Source organism: Pinus tabuliformis, chromosome 6, assembly GCF_031772625.1.
Source record: "Pinus tabuliformis cultivar Carrire ecotype Pingquan chromosome 6, CPIR1, whole genome shotgun sequence".
In the NCBI taxonomy this organism is placed as follows: domain Eukaryota; kingdom Viridiplantae; phylum Streptophyta; class Pinopsida; order Pinales; family Pinaceae; genus Pinus; species Pinus tabuliformis.
In genome coordinates this window covers 692,614,718-692,631,391 of record NC_142292.1, presented here as the reverse complement: position 1 = coordinate 692,631,391, position 16,674 = coordinate 692,614,718, and positions in this window count along the sequence as shown.

Here is a 16,674-nt window from a genome sequence, read left to right as displayed (position 1 = left end):
GGCTATGCTACTTTCCATCACCATGTACATTGACTGTAAGTGCCAATGAAAGACCAAGGAGGGTCGCTAAAAGTTTACCATGCTCTTCTGCTAGAAAATATCCCTTCTAACAAGTAAGCTGTCATAAAATCTCTCTTTTGCACTATAAGCTCTCGTACAAAGGATGTGTTACAAAATAAATATTTTTAATATATTAATAAAATATAAAATAAATATTATTAAAGTTTGTTTTAAGTAATTAATGATAGTTATGATGTGATGTGATATTATGTTATGATTATGATTATGATTATTATTATGATTAGGTGTATAATATGTTAAAAGAGACTAAACATTTTGAAATGTAAATTTTTTTTTAATATTTTTTTAATTTTAAAATGTTTTTCAATTATATATATATATGTTTAAGGTTAAGATGGTTTTGTGGGTTTTCTCTCCCCACAAACACACACAAAAAACACATGTTAACTCCATGTTGAACACAAAAAGATCTACTCTTCTACGTACTTTTGAAATGTTTTAACTTCTCTCCAAGTATTTTTTTTATGTCAATAGTATATTCTAAAGTATTTTCACTTAATTTTTTTATCCCTCCTAATGCATAGTAGATATGGAGTTGAGACCACTCTACACTATTTATATATGTCAATTGTCAACTCCATATTAAACACAAAAGAATTACATATCTCCTTCTTAATGGACAATAGAAAGTTCCTCTCATTGCAATAATATATATATTTTTAACTTTCAATTTAGTTTGTTATATATATATATATATATATATATATATATAATTTCTGGCTAGCATTGAAATAAATTTATTGTTATTAATATTTTTTTTAAATTCCACAATAATAATTTCTTAGACATTCAAATAATTTATTTAAGGTAAAATTACACATCTAAGTCATTACAACAATGTACTAAATTATGAGTTTGGGAGGAAAACAACCATTTCTCATAACCACCCAAGATAAAACTAATTGACCCAGATGCACATACACACACATAGAAATAGTTTATTTAAGGTGGAAATTAAAATATTTTATTTATGGCTCTCATTTTTTCCATTACTATCACCTTTTAAATATTACTTGTCAATTCCATGTTAAGTACTAAAGCATCTCTCTCTCTCTCTCTCTCTCTCTCTCTCTCTCTCTCTCTATATATATATATATATATATATATATATATATATATATATATATATATATATATATGTTGATCATGAAAGGAATTGCACATCTTTCTTTAGGGTGTATTTATCTATCTATCTATCTATCTAGTTGATCTAAGAATATTTTACAAAAGATGGATATTGAAATATTTTATTCATTACATTCTTTTTTAAATACCGCATGTTAAATCCATATTGAGCATAAAATGAATGACACTTCTCCCATTTTTGATGATAGAAATATTGTAACATCCACGATTTGATTTCATGCTTAAATGTGTAATTAATTACAATAATTATTGTTGTCTTTCAACATGGATATTTAATTACTATGCCATGATGATATAGACATATTTTACAAATACTATGTCCTTTAGCTAATGGATTAATTCCAACAACTAATTAAGGCATGAACACCTATAGGGGTCACAGTACCATGAGTGAAAAATAGCGAGGATGCATGGAGGGGTTACTCATGGTTAAGAAGACCCAAGCCACCCTCACGAGACCATTTTCAGGTAATATTTCAATTTTGAAAATTTCCACTCATCTTCTCCTCTTTATTTTTCCTAGCTAATTATTGAATGCAAAAACTTGATTCATGGAAGTTGTCACACCCAACAATTATGGAAATATGGGATGATAGTTAAGAGATCCCTCTCAATAGAGAATGAAAGGTATGATCAAGTATGTTGATGGTGAAATGTGAAAGATCCAAATTGGCATGGAAGAAGGAAAGTTGTAATTATGGGTGACACAAATGAATAGAGGATGGAAGAACTTTCATGTGAAATGAGCTAGAAGGGAAAACCAATCCATGCATAAACTCTCTAGTAAGGAATTTGGTCAAAATTACCTACTTTGACCCTTGAACATGTGGGAAAACCTCTACATATTGTAGAAGGCTAGTACCATGACTTGAACCTTACTAGGTATGCATAAAAAAGAAATGTAAGGAAACTTAAGGGATTGTATAGTATTGAAGGAAGCTCACATTCATGTTATGTAGAGCTAGAAAACTGTGCTTAAACAACAAGTGGGGCCTATGAGTTTAATGATGAGATTTTCTTGTGATATCACAAGTCTTACGAGGGACTTTTAACTACCAAGATAATTTTGAGAGCCACCTAGAATTCACCCTTGTGGTATCATGACCTAGCTAGTGTGTTTCTAGTTATAGAAAGATAAAGTGCAGTAATTCCTATGGTTGGGTGGAAAATTGAACCTTAAATCACTTAGTTCAATAGCCATAACTAACGGACAAGTTTCTTAATTATGTGCTATAAAATAATGCACCCATGTTCAGTAAATGAAAGATGCATGTATGGGTATTTTGTGATGTTCCAGTGCTAAGAAAATTACTTAGAAGACCTGTTGAAATATGGAATTGTGTCTTGCTACATTCAATAATAATTTTATCTCACTAAATTTATTGTGCCTACTATACAACTTTAAGGAATTAATGTATGAGATTAATTGATTATGTAATTAAATTTTAAAAGATAAGGAAGGAAGACATTGGTTTACATAGAGAATATATGTATTGGGGTACAATGCACTCAAGAGTTTATCAAGAAATTCTTGAGTGTGGGTGTTAATAGGTACATGGAAAGGCATTATAAATTGATGGAACATGGGAGGGAAATGGGGTTTAAGAGTTCCTCTCACTTGGTGACATGATTGAAGATATAATCATACTTATAAAACATTATAGTGGAGGTTGGTAAGGTTAGGATGGTGGTTCCAAGCGATTGACATTTTAACTCTATGCCATGATTACAATGCATTAATCATCATTCAACAAATCTTAATGGAAAAACAATAAATTTGTTTAGACAAATGTAAATCGACTGAGAATTCCATGGTGAGTGGTTGACGTGGATTATGGTGGATTGAAATGCTGCATGTTTATTTTTTCATACTGGAGAGGTTAAGGATCATATTTTGTTGCTTTATCTATGCTACCATCTGTGATATAAATACTAAATTACATAGGAGAAAGACTCTTAGTTGAGTAAATATTAAGCTTTGACCTAAAAATTAGTGAAGGCACTTTTCGCATAAAAAGGGAATTCAACTTGTTAAGTAGAGGGTAAAACTACCATCGAATATAATAAACACTCTTCTTATTAGGAGACTTGAGGCTTTGAGTTCTTAGCGAGTGAAATATGGGGTTTAGGTTAGTAAATGGTTCACCATCCTTTCCAAATTAATGTCTAATTATGCTCTTTATATCTTTGTTGGATATTTAGTATTGTTTCATTAGGATACTTAGGTGTTGTTTCATTGGAATTTAGATTTTTCCTTTAGGAGTTTGACTCCCTCTAGTGTCTAGCTCATCTCCTTTATATAGCTATTATTTTTTGTATCTTTTGATGTAGGAAAATTTTCCATTTGTGGGTATAATTTCTTGAAGAGAAAAAGGTACTCTAGTTTCTATTTCGCTCCCCCTCACCTTTTTCCTCTTTTCCCTCACTAACTATGTAAATATCCTTCGCTATTTCTTTCATCTCTATTTTTTATAGAATATTTTACCTACCTTGAGTCAGTAAGAGAGAGATTTGACTTGTTGAACCTGATGCATGGCTTTTCCTCTTGTTTTTTCCTCTTTAGCAACACAAACTCTCCAATTACACTAACATAATACATCCAAACTCTATTATACAATGTAAAACCTAGGTATTTAGATGTAGGTTTACCTTTTATTGACTATGTCATTATTGAAACTTCTAGATTTTGTCATTCCCAAGGAGATCAACTTGACTTAATTTTCCATGAGTTGGATATGGGTCAATTATTGTGGAAGTTTCCTAACTTCTTGATCCCCTAGATGTCTAGATACGTACTCTGGAGAAGTGAAAAAGACCCATATAATCAGACCCTCTTAAGAGGAGAAGAGTTAGTAAAAATTAGTGAGAGAGATATACTATATTTTTGTGTTCTTAAAGGCTATCCTTGATCGAAGAGGAGACCAAGATTTCAAGTTGAGGACTGCTATTGTGTTGACAATATATTATATCATGTTGACTTGTTAATGAAAAGATGATTCCTTTCCCATCATATTGGTTTCTCTTATCTTTGTCATGTTCTAATTTAGATTTTAATTATATTCATGCTAATGGATTTTGTAGGATATGTGGTTTAGTAGATACATCGTTTGAATGTGTTCAAGTTCTCAACATTTGAAGGCAAGGAGTGAAATTACTTCTGGTGGATCCCTCAAGCTGGTAGCACCAAATAATGACCTCTTCAGTTAGAAGGTATACTCTATTTCCACGCTTTGCAATTTCCATGTTCCTATGCACGTATTTGGGATTGGTTTGATTACACTTTCTTCACACATGTACTTTAAGATTATGGGAAACATTTGTGGAGAAACAACTTGTATTAGATATATTTTTGGCATAGCACTATTTCCCCTCTTCATCCTAGTGTTACTCCATTCATCTTGGTTATCCTTTGATATTACATCCTATAACTCTTGAATCGTCTCATAATATCCTCCCTTTTGCTTCTTTCTCTTGTGTCTTCCCCATTTTAGTATTTCTCCTTCTTTATCCTTATTATCTTCATTGAATATACTTTGTGTATTCAATCTCTTTCATGGGTTTCTATTTGGATATTTTCAATACCTTATTGGTCCTCATGGTCCACCCATATAACCCTAGGCTTGGATACAAAGGAAGAAGGTATAATACTCTTCCCTTAAGATCTCATGTTGAATGTTTGGTCAAATGATATGTAACAATTTATGTGCACTCAATCCCTCCTGAAATTAGGAGATAAATTTAGGAGGTTGAGGGAGAAACAAGAGTTGTAAGAAGGTTCATTACTAACATAGAAGTGGAGGAGGAGGTTGGTGATTGGGTTCTTGACATGAACAACATTGAAAAAGGTATATTAGATATATGCAAGCAATAGACATATATTGGAAACTAAAAACCATTAGGGGAAAAATATTAGTGGAGCAATTTGAAACATAACACAAAATCCTTCTGTGCATGGATGAGAAGTAAAAGAAACTAGGGATATCATTGGAAAGTTTGTAATGATAGTTAAGAAGATGGAAAATTTGGGGTTCACCTCCTCAAATGAGGAAGACACCTTCCTGGATACTATATAAATTGACTCGCCTTCTAATTAAAAGTCCTTCCAGTTTATTTTATTCTCTATAGTAATGGAAACGAGAATTCATTTTTACATATAACTAATACCATGTTTGATAGTCATCATTTATATAATCAAAAACTTAGTTAACTTCTAATTTTTTCTCTAAAGTTTAAACAATTTCCTTGGAAGAAAGTACTATTGCTATGTTACTAGTCTAATTTTGTTATGAACCTTCTTCCTTAAAAATGATAACACATAAATAATTACAGTGCATTTCAAGGGGGAAGCCCTATTTACACAATACAATGTATAAGACAAGAATTGATGATCCTGAGACTAGGTCTCCTTAGTATATATAAAGAAGACAAAGAGTACAATTGTAATGGTATATTCAAAGGTTCTAACAAACATAACAAGTGTTGTTCTAAAAAATCTTGACTAATTGTGGGTGTTTTTTCAAGAACAACTCATGTTCCCATGTGGTATCTTCCATTTGATGAGGTATTTAATAGTTGCTCAATCTATTAGCTACTTAATCATTGTTTCTACTTCTAGTATGATTTTCCCTTCTTCATTAATCTCTGGTAAAATAGTTTGGATTAGGATATTTTCACCAATTTCATTTTTTAAGTAAGAAACATGGAATACTAGATGTACACATGAATATAGAGGAAAATCCAATATATAAGCGATATTTTCAATCCTCTATGACACCTTATAGGGACTATAATACATTGGTGCTAATTTATTGTCCTTATTTTGTCACTTGAGGGACATCTAGTTATATGGTTTTTTGTTCCTCTCAAATACACAATTTCCCACATCAAATTCCCTTTAATTGCAACATTGATATCCTAGTTGCTTCATCCTATTTTGTGCTATAGTTAAGTTTTAATTCAATAGTTTGACAACCTATTATTGTTTCCCTATGTGGTATTGTTGTAGTTGCAACAACACCCTCCAAATTTTTTCTTACACTTGAATTTTGGAGCCTACTTATGATCTCATGATTTGTCAACTCAAGTTGTCCAGTGTCACTTCATATTTGGTTGATGATTTTTTTAAGTGATCAAGTCTTCTTCTAATAATCTAAGTGTCAAATCCACTTGCTTACACACGCTTAGCTTTTTGATGGATTCTTAAGCGCACCCTCTTCTAACAAGTTCAGTAGTAAATGAATACCTTTGAAGATATGCATTGTGCAATCCTTTAGAGTAGTGCCTGCATAGTCTTTGGAAGTAGTGCTTGTGCAGTCCCTAGATATAGTGACTGCATAGTGCCTAGTGATAGTAACTATTCGATTCTTGATGATAGTCACTGCGCAAAACTTGTTGATAGTGACTGTGCAGTTCATTAAGACAATGAATGCACAATTCTTGTTGATAGTAAGTGCATAATATTAGTTGAAAATGAGCATGAAATCTTATGAGTTAGTCATTCTCTTGGTTTTAGTTGCAATTGTATTATCATTCTAGTGAGTTTCCTCAACTATCGCTTTTGCACACTTCACTTTCATAAGTGTCGCTTTCACTTTCGTGGCTATTAATTTTTCTTGATTCACTTTTACAAGTGTTGCATTTATGTTCTCTTCACTTTATCATGTGTCACTTTCAATTTCTTAGGATTTTGTAAGTGTTTTCTTCAGTTTTTCTTACTATCGCATAACTTTTAATTGACTGCACTGTTGTGTGTGTCACACTTTAGCACATCACTAGATGCGGCTCTGGTGCACTCTTATGCATTACCTAATATTATATTGCATAAGGATATGTGTTAGACACATTCCCACAACTTAGAACACTTTCTGGTTGTAGTCAACACTTGTGTCGTAACTTATGTTCTATGTGTTGTAAAGCTATGTTTCAATTATCGCACTTAGAAACAAGTGTTTCTTTGCTGTTGTTTTAAGGTATACATGTTGATTTTGGGTACTTATCATTACTTTATCTTGTGTTGATGTTATCTAAGTGTGAGATCATTGTTTTAGGACTTGTTTACATGTTTTGTTCTCTCTTGTCTCACTGGTCCCGCACTTTGTCATTTTTATGAGATTTCATTGTTTGTGCAACTTTCCAACTTTCATCCCTCTTGGAACTGCAGACTGTGAAATATTAAGTCATAAACAACTACCCTTTCCTCCTATAACTTCACACTGTGCATTCACTACTTCCAAGAACTACACATTATGCAATCATAGTGCTGCCACTGCCTCTTGTACTGTAAAACTGCACAATGTTTCTCCCAGTCAGTCTTCCATTGCATAGTGCGTAATCTCAGTTAATATTCAAGCCTTGCTACCTCCTTGAACTGCACACCTACATAATCACTTGGCTCAATGTTCCCTAAATTGTGCATTGCATAATCAAAGTGAACAAGCTTACCTCACTTTGTCAATGTCTCCCTCAATTGCCCAATTATGTCTTCCATTCCCTCATCCACTACGTATTGCATAGTCACGGTGAATATAACTTCATCAATGCCTCTTGGAACTATGCACTGCACAATCCCTAAGCCTCCTCCTCAGTCTCGCACTCTGTCCTAGGTCCAATCAATGATTTACATAAAGAAGTTAGACTAGGATATTTTCAGACTGATGTCATCTTGTCATGAGTGAATTTCATCTACACGTACTATATCTTGACATTACATGATGATTCTCAAGGAGGATTCCAAAGAGATTATGCAATAACACACTTGTGAAGCTAAAGAGACAAAGAGACCATCAAGAAAGAATATGAAGGGACACTAGATCATGATGGAAGGTTGAAGATCAAAATCACAAGGAAGATTCCATTTTCATCCAAGCTCTGGGAGGATGAATATGAAACAAATGCGATAAATATCATGAATATACAAGGGATGTCACTAAGGAGAGGCTACAAGAGAGCTCTTGTGAAGAAGAAGAAAAAGGAGGAGCCATCATGGAGGACATGAAAGAATCTTTGACCAAGATAAAGACATGGAAATGCGTGATAACTTGAAAGATTTTGACACTTATATAGACCCTTTGGAGGTTGAGATAAATAAAAATCAAAGATCCATCATGAAGAAGATACAAATATGGCATTTAGGGGAAATGATTGCCTTATACACATCATAATGAAGTTCCATGTTATCAATTCCAAGTCATGGATTGTCCAAATGTCATCACAAAGTAATTTGTGTCAATGTATCTCTACACATAATTTATGGAATGTAATTATTAAAATTTGTGGAAGACTAAGGGTCCCACATGGAATGTGAAAAGTCACTAGAATGTTGTAGAGTCATTAGAAGTTAAAAGGTCACATAGGAATTTGAGAAGTCAAAGTAGGAGCTGAAGAGTCACGAGGGAGGTCAAGAGTCAGATGGGAGGTGAAGAGTCACCTCATTTGTTATAAATACACCCTCATATCTCAAGAGAGGGGACTTTGGACTTTGGAATTTTCACCTTGGCTTCTCTAGCTTGGCATAGGAGAGAATATATTTCTTTGGAGGAGTAAGTGGTCACTTAATATTACACTATTGAGACTAGTATGGCATCATTGTAATTGTATATATTGGGACTTTCACTTAATATATGAAGCTCTCAGAGCCATTACACTTTCATGCATATTTCATGAAAGATTGTAATACTATTCTTTCATTGTTCGTAGTGTATGTTTATGTTAACACATACTAATGATAATGAACTATTTCGTTGGATTTGGTATGTATCTCCTTGAATTTTCATTATTACTAATTTAATCATCGTTTTTATATTGTGAACTAATTTGTAGGTTAATCAAAGATTCTTTCATGCACATGTGTGCCTCTTTTAGGATAATACTATTACGTTTCTTCTAGATACTCACTCTCTCTTTTTTCTTCTTATGTTGACAACTGTAGCCAAAGAAAATTCTAAAGGGTAATGGAAAAGACTGTATTTCTGGTTAGGGCTCATTCCAAATAGTGTGAAGTCTAATTATGACTTCATATCAAGGAGACCCCCTTGGTTAACAGATTCCCAACACCGTCAATAGTTGGTGGTAGAAGGAGGGATAGATGACATGCTGAGCCCATTGAGTCTTTTTTGAATCCCTTACCTTGAATGTCTCTTTATGAAATCGTAATCCCAAGATGTTTTTCTAATAGATCCAATCTCAAAATTTCACTTCCCATGGAATTATTTACAAGTTTTCTCAATTAAAGTTTGATGGTGATGGTGAAATATTCATAGTTGAACATACATCTCATTTTCTCAAGTTTTGTGAATATCATTAAATCAATTGTGAATACATTTCTTGTAAATTATTAATGCTCACTCTTAAAGGTTGAGTTAAACTATGGTGTCATACCTTACCATATGATTCTATTCATCCATTTGAATAAATTTTCAAGGCACTTCATAAAGCCTTTGACATATGATTACCAAGATGTTTATATAAGAATTAATCAACATAGAATGAAGCCTAATGAATCAATAAATGATTTTTCTAATAGATTTCTTCACCCATTTTATGAGTTTTCTGAAGAAGATATGGATTGAGATTTCTTCAAAGAAAAGTTTTAGCGCTTGGTTCAAATCTCCTTGAAACAATTTGAATATGAATCCTTGGTTAATAGTGCTCTCCCAAATATTAATCATGAGACACCTCCAATCTTAGAGGAGGAACCTACTATTCCTTTTATTCCTTGTCCTCCTCCCTTTTCATTTCCTAACAAGGTTCTCTTTGGTGCTATCGTTAAAGTTGAGAAATCTAAAAATCAGTTTGATGATCCATTCATCCCATCCTCATTTTATCTTCTTGGTTGATACTCTACACACAAGAAACCTAAGGTGAATACTAGTCCCTTGATTTCCCCAGATCACATTAGTGTACATAATCTTGAATCTGATATCATTAAAAGTCATTTTTCTTCAACAGATACCTATCATCCTTTATCATCTACATTTCATGACCCTTCGTGCCTTGATCTGCTTAATCAATCCACACCACTTTCTAGTAATTTAGATACTCTTAATTCTGAATTTGCTGGTCTAATTATTGATCAAGTACAAGATGGTCACATTCCACAGGTAGAGGAGACGAAAGGTAAAGATACTTTTGATCTCTCCTTTTTTTCAAATTATTTTATGTCAACATGGTATTCCTTCATTCTTGATTGATTTATAATCTAGTGACCTCGATAGTCAATGCAATGAAATCAAAGCTCTTAATCAACCCAAAGATTTGAGAAACCACCATCCTAACAATAATGATGTTTTTAATGAATGTGGTGATGATTTCCTAGGTAAATTTGTCGATATATTGATTTCTCATGAAGATTCTCCTATGGGTACTTCTTCTTCAGCTCTGTATCCCTTGTGTCTTATTGTTTGAAATGACTTAAATCATGACAAATATGTGCCTTACTCTTCATGTTCACAATCTACTAAGCATAATATTGAATTTACATAAGATAGTGAGGTAATCCATGAGGAAGAAGAGAACAATAAAATCATTGAGCATCCATTCCATTCCTTGCAATCTCTTGTTTTTCACGAGGTAAACTCTTCAAATCATGTTCCTCAAGATATTTCTTTGACTTGTAAATCTCTAGATTTGCAATTATAAGAATCTTATGACTTGGGTAATCTCTCTGTTGAAGTTGAAAATTTTGATCAAAACAGTGGTGTAGATGTAACACCCTCCTCACACATCTACTCAAGTAACTAAACAACTAGGGTAAACATGTGATAAGAGGCTAATAAGATTGGATTTGACCTCTTATGTGACCTTAAGGAAGTGGAATCGATGGAACACATCAACCAACCTATCCACATCCAAAAAAAAAAACCTTCAGGAGACATGTCAGCCACTCAAACATCCTATCCCTGGGTTACACTGATGTTCTAGAAACCTTAAGCCTTAGTTTCTCTCATGCAATAGGCATGAGAGCATCCAGAAACCCAAAATTGCTCTCACATGATTGTCTGCCAGCATCCAGAGACCAAATTTGCTAGTGTTATGCAAGCGACCCCAGAATTTGAGCCACTTTTTTAGGCCCTGAGCCCAGGTCATTGTCCAAAATGGAATAATAACTTAGGAGTAGTAAAAGAGAAGGGAAACAATGATGAAAAATTAATAAGTTAAACAAGACCTTAATCAGATCCTACTAGCCATGACAAACATTTCGTCAATAATGTCGCAAGCATGTAATCTATAGGTGTAACCAACAGAATTAAACATAGGGATCTTTTACTTATCTGATAATTGCTAACAATCATTGTTCCCTCAATCCATTTTCTGCATTACCATCTATTAGGCCATAGATACGTTATCCATTCATTTACAAGAAAAAACATGTTGAGAGCCATACATAGCTGCTATCATAAAACACACATATAACCAGCATAATAACAACATAAATACTCATGAAAGCACAACCATATAGATCACATATAATCCATAAAAATTCTTATATAAATACAAGGATAAATAACCTTTCATTAATGATGAAAAAACCAAACCTGGGATAAGGCTTCCATGTTCCACTCGACCATAGAATGGATGAGGCAAGTCCCTCTTCAGCCATTCACCCCCATGCCATATTCCAAGCATGAATGTGGGACTCAAACCAAAAGAACCAACTAGGGCATACCGAGGCTAAACCACCTCATCCTCATTAATAGAAACCAAGATTTACCGTAATCCATCCCAGATCACTAGGCCAACAAAATGAACTCATCATAACAGGCTCTAATGTGATCTCCACCTGATCACTAGGTCAATAAAGCATGGATGCCACCAGATTTCTCCACCTACACTGTGAGGAATTTTCCTGTCTCCTAGTATCTCATGCTTTATCGTAATCCAAACCCGGATCACTAGGCCCTAAACCAAGACCCACTCTCCAGGCTTTACCACATATCCAAAACTCGAGATTACTAGGCTCAATGGAGAGAAAACCAGTTCTTTGATTTATCATATATCTTTCCATTCATAGACAAGGATTCCTAGGCCCACCAAGGCAACACAATCCCATATTTACTACAACCCATAGTCTCGCTCAGGGGTCACTGGGCCAGTGGATTTACCATGATCCACAGTCTGGTTTAGGGACAAATAGGCCATGTTCTCTATCATTTAGAGATCCACCCCACTCAGCTTTGAATCCATTCGACAATCCATCTCAACCAAAACATGAGAACCCAATCACACCATGGCTATCCGGATATGGTGAGGCTAGGCTGGAAACATTATTACACCTGGAAAAACCCATGCCATGATAGAAAAGAACCACATGCAATACCATGCATGCCAAATATAGCAAGGAAAATACACATGAAAATTGATACCTACAATGAATCCTATTGTTGCTACTTGATCCTGCATTTCCTTGCTTGATCTTTGCTTCCTTTTTCCTTATTTTCCTTTCTTGCTCCAATGCTAGATTCACTCCAAGAAAACTCTAAGTGTCCAAGAGTGTGAGAGAGAGAAAGAATAATGAGAGAGCTCCAAAACTCAACTAAAAAAATGTTACCAGCTGATCCTTGGAAGCCTTTTTATGAACAAGGGCTCTATTTTCTTCATTTTCCATTATTTTCCTTCAATTTACTCCTCACATGCAACTTGTGACCTTTCACCTCCTCTTTCTGCTAATTTCCATTATTTTCATAAATAAATGTGTCGAAAATTCCATTTTTCCTTTCCAAAGCCTTAGCCATTGCCTTTGCCAATTTCCTTAGCCATAAACAATCAAATTAACACCCCCCAGGATGTCTTGCCCAACATTCATCTTGGAATAAGTGTACCATCAACCGTGGTTATTATTTTTCCCTTTATTAAATTTTATTACATTGAATTTTCACCAGGGCTGTTACAGAACCCTCCCCCTTGGGGAACACCATCCTCAGTGTTAGACCACACCATGACCTCAGGAAAACCACTAAAAAGAAAAAATACTGCCCATGGAGCTTTATAACATAACTCATGGCGGTATTTACATTGATATACATATGCACATATAGCAAGATCATCAAAACATATACCAAGGCATATACCAAAATCAAACCAAAACACCAAGCCAAAACTACTTTGCCTCAACTGGTAAACGAGGAAGGATATATAGCCCACATCTAATCCACCATTTCCCATGTAGCTTCATCAGGCCCAAAGTGCTTCCATTACCCTTTAACTTGCTCAATTTCTCAATTCCAGAGCATGAGCACCTTTTTCAGCAATATACACTGAGGCTTCATTTGGAATTCTCCATCTGGTTCCACCTATAATATAGACTAGTAAATCACATGATCAACATATTTAACATACTTATTAAGCAATGATACATGGAAAACATCATGGAATTTCACTGTTGGAGGTAGTGGAAATCGATAGGCTACTAACCTAATCCTCTCAATGATACTGGAGGGTCCACAAAACCGTGGTGCCAACTTGGCACATGATCCACTTTACAAGAAGCTCTTCTTCAGTTTGATGTGAAAGTACGCCTGTACCCCAACCTGGAACTCCTTGAACAACCTGTTCCAATTTGCATAATTTTTCTACCTATCCTGTAATGCCTTTAGATTTTTCTTTATAACCTGCATTTCCTGTTCCATCTCTGCCAACATCTCTGGTCCATCAAAACCCTGTTAACCTAATCACTCCAATTGATGGGAGTATTGCAACTCCTCCCACACAATGCCTCAAAAAGGACTCATCCTCAACGACTCTTGATAACCGTTGTATGAGAACTCTACCAAGGGGAGATACTCTTCCCACTTCCACTGCTAATGCATCACATACATCCTCAACATGTCCTCCAATACCTTGTTGACCCTTTCTATCTGTCCATCTATCTGCAGATGATAAGATGTGCTGAAGGCCAACTCTATGCCCAAACCCGCAAATAACTCCTTCCAAAAATTGGAAGTGAAATTTGCATCCCTGTTTGACACAATCTTCTTGGGGAAACCATACAATCTAGCCACATCGCTGATGAATACTTGTGACACATAGCTAGTTGAGAATGTAGACTTCACTGGATTGAAGTGTGCATTCTTCATCAACCTATCCACAATAACCATGATGGAATCATGCTGTCTCATTGTCTTTGGAAACCCTGTAATGAAGTCCATGGAAACGAACTCCCATTTCCACTCTGGAAACACAATCGGCTATAACAGTCCACCTAGATGTTTTCACTTTGCCTTTACTTGTTGACAATCAAAACACCTGGCCATAAACTCTACTACATCCTTCTTCATATTTAACTAATAATAATATCTCTTCACTACAATCAATGTCTTATGATAACCTGGGTGACGTGAATAAGGTTTAACATGAAACTCCGTCAAGATCACCTTCTTGAGCTCCCCGCTATCTGACACATATATCCCGTCTCTGAATCTAACCAATCCATTCACTGTAAGACAATAATCCATACCTTGTGCACTTGCACCTGTACTACCACCTATACCTGTACCACTACCTAGACCTATACCTTTACCTATACTACTACCTGTACCTATACTAGTACCTTGCGGCAACCTACCCAAAATATCCATATACTTGACATCTTACTGACCTACCTGTAAGATCCTATCTTGTAGATCTGTACTATAGGAGCTCATAGCTGCCAAGTGATTTACATGTACCTACCTATTGAGAGCATATTACACCCTATTCTCTTTACCTTTGATGTACCTAATATTAAAATCAAACTCACTGATCATGGCCAACAATCTAGCCTGCTTGGCATTCAGACTCGCCTGGTCAGACAAACCTCAACCCAATATGATCACTCATCAGTAAAAACCTCCTGCCAAGAAGATAATGTCTCCACATATTTAATGCATGTATGATTGCTACTAACTCAATATCATGTGTCGAGTAGTTCTACTCGTGCTCATTTAGTTTCCATGAATTGTAGCATACCACTTGTCCATCTTACATAAAGACTCCACCAATTCCTCTCCTGCAAGAATTTGTGCATACTACAAACGCTTTGTTTGGATCTGCAATCTGTAGCATTGGTGCATGTGTCAACAAATAATTAAGCTTCTCAAAACTAGCTTCACACTCCTCTATCCATTCGAAATTATTACCTTTCCTCTACAATGATGTGATAGGATAATCAATCTGCGAGAAGTTCCTGATGAAACTCCTATAATATCCTGCCAAACCCATGAAATATCTCACCTCATCCACATTCTTTTGAGCTACCCACTCCATGATGGCTCTTATCTTCTCCAGATCTACTGCAATGCCCTCCTTGGAGACCACATTCCCCAAGTAATGTAACTTAGTCTGAAAGAAAATACACTTGCTGAGCTTAGCATACAACTGATTCTCCCTCAACAACATCAATACTATTTCCAAATTATCATTATTCTCTTCCTCATTTTTATAATATACCAATATATAATCAATGAACATAATAACAAACTTATCCAAATACATACGCAACACACTATTCATCAAGCACATAAATGTAGCTGGAGCATTATTTAATCCAAATGGAACTACAACAAATTCATAATTCCCATACCTGGTTCGGAAAGTTGTCTTGTCATCCTCTTTGATGCATACCTCATGGTATCCTGATCTCAACTCGATCTTGGAGAACACTATTGCTGCCTTTAGCTTATCGAACAAGTCATCAATCCTCGACAACATATATCTACCCTTGATGGTCTCTTTGTTCAAATTCCTGTAATACATGCACAATCTGAGAGTACCTTCTTTCTTCTTCACAAACAATACCGGTGTGCCCCAAGGTGATACACTTAATGTATCCCTTGTCCAACATTTCCTTCAACTATAGCTTTAACTCAACTAACTCAGGTGTGCTCATCTTGTAAGGTGCCTTTGATGTTGGATCTACCCTTAGCACTAACTCAATAGAAAAGTCTACCTCATTATGAGGTGGCAAGTTGGTAATGTCCTCAGGAAGTACATTCTGAAAATGCTACAAAACTCGGTACCTTATCAACACATCTACATCCCTAACCTCCTTACCCTTGTCACTAGAAATGTGTACTGCAAATAACACACACCCTTTCCTATGGCTACACTTTCTTGCATAGCTATCACCATCCTAATTGATGTGGATTTCTTCTTACCTTGCAAGCCTCTTGGTTCCCCATTGTCATCAACCCACTCAATGGATTTGTCATAGTAGTCTACATTGGTTCTATGAATATACAACCAATCCATGCCCAACAACATACTGTATGATACAAATGGTAGTACATTTAGATGTGTTGTGGTAGGCATACCATTCAAGTCAAATGTGCAAGCTCTTACCTAATGATGAACTCGCTTCTTTGTACTTGTACCCAACTGCACTAACCAAGATTCTGCATGCAATTTCTTACTCAAACCACACTTATCCACCAAGTCAGGACTAACATAACTATAAATAGATCAAAAGTCAATCAA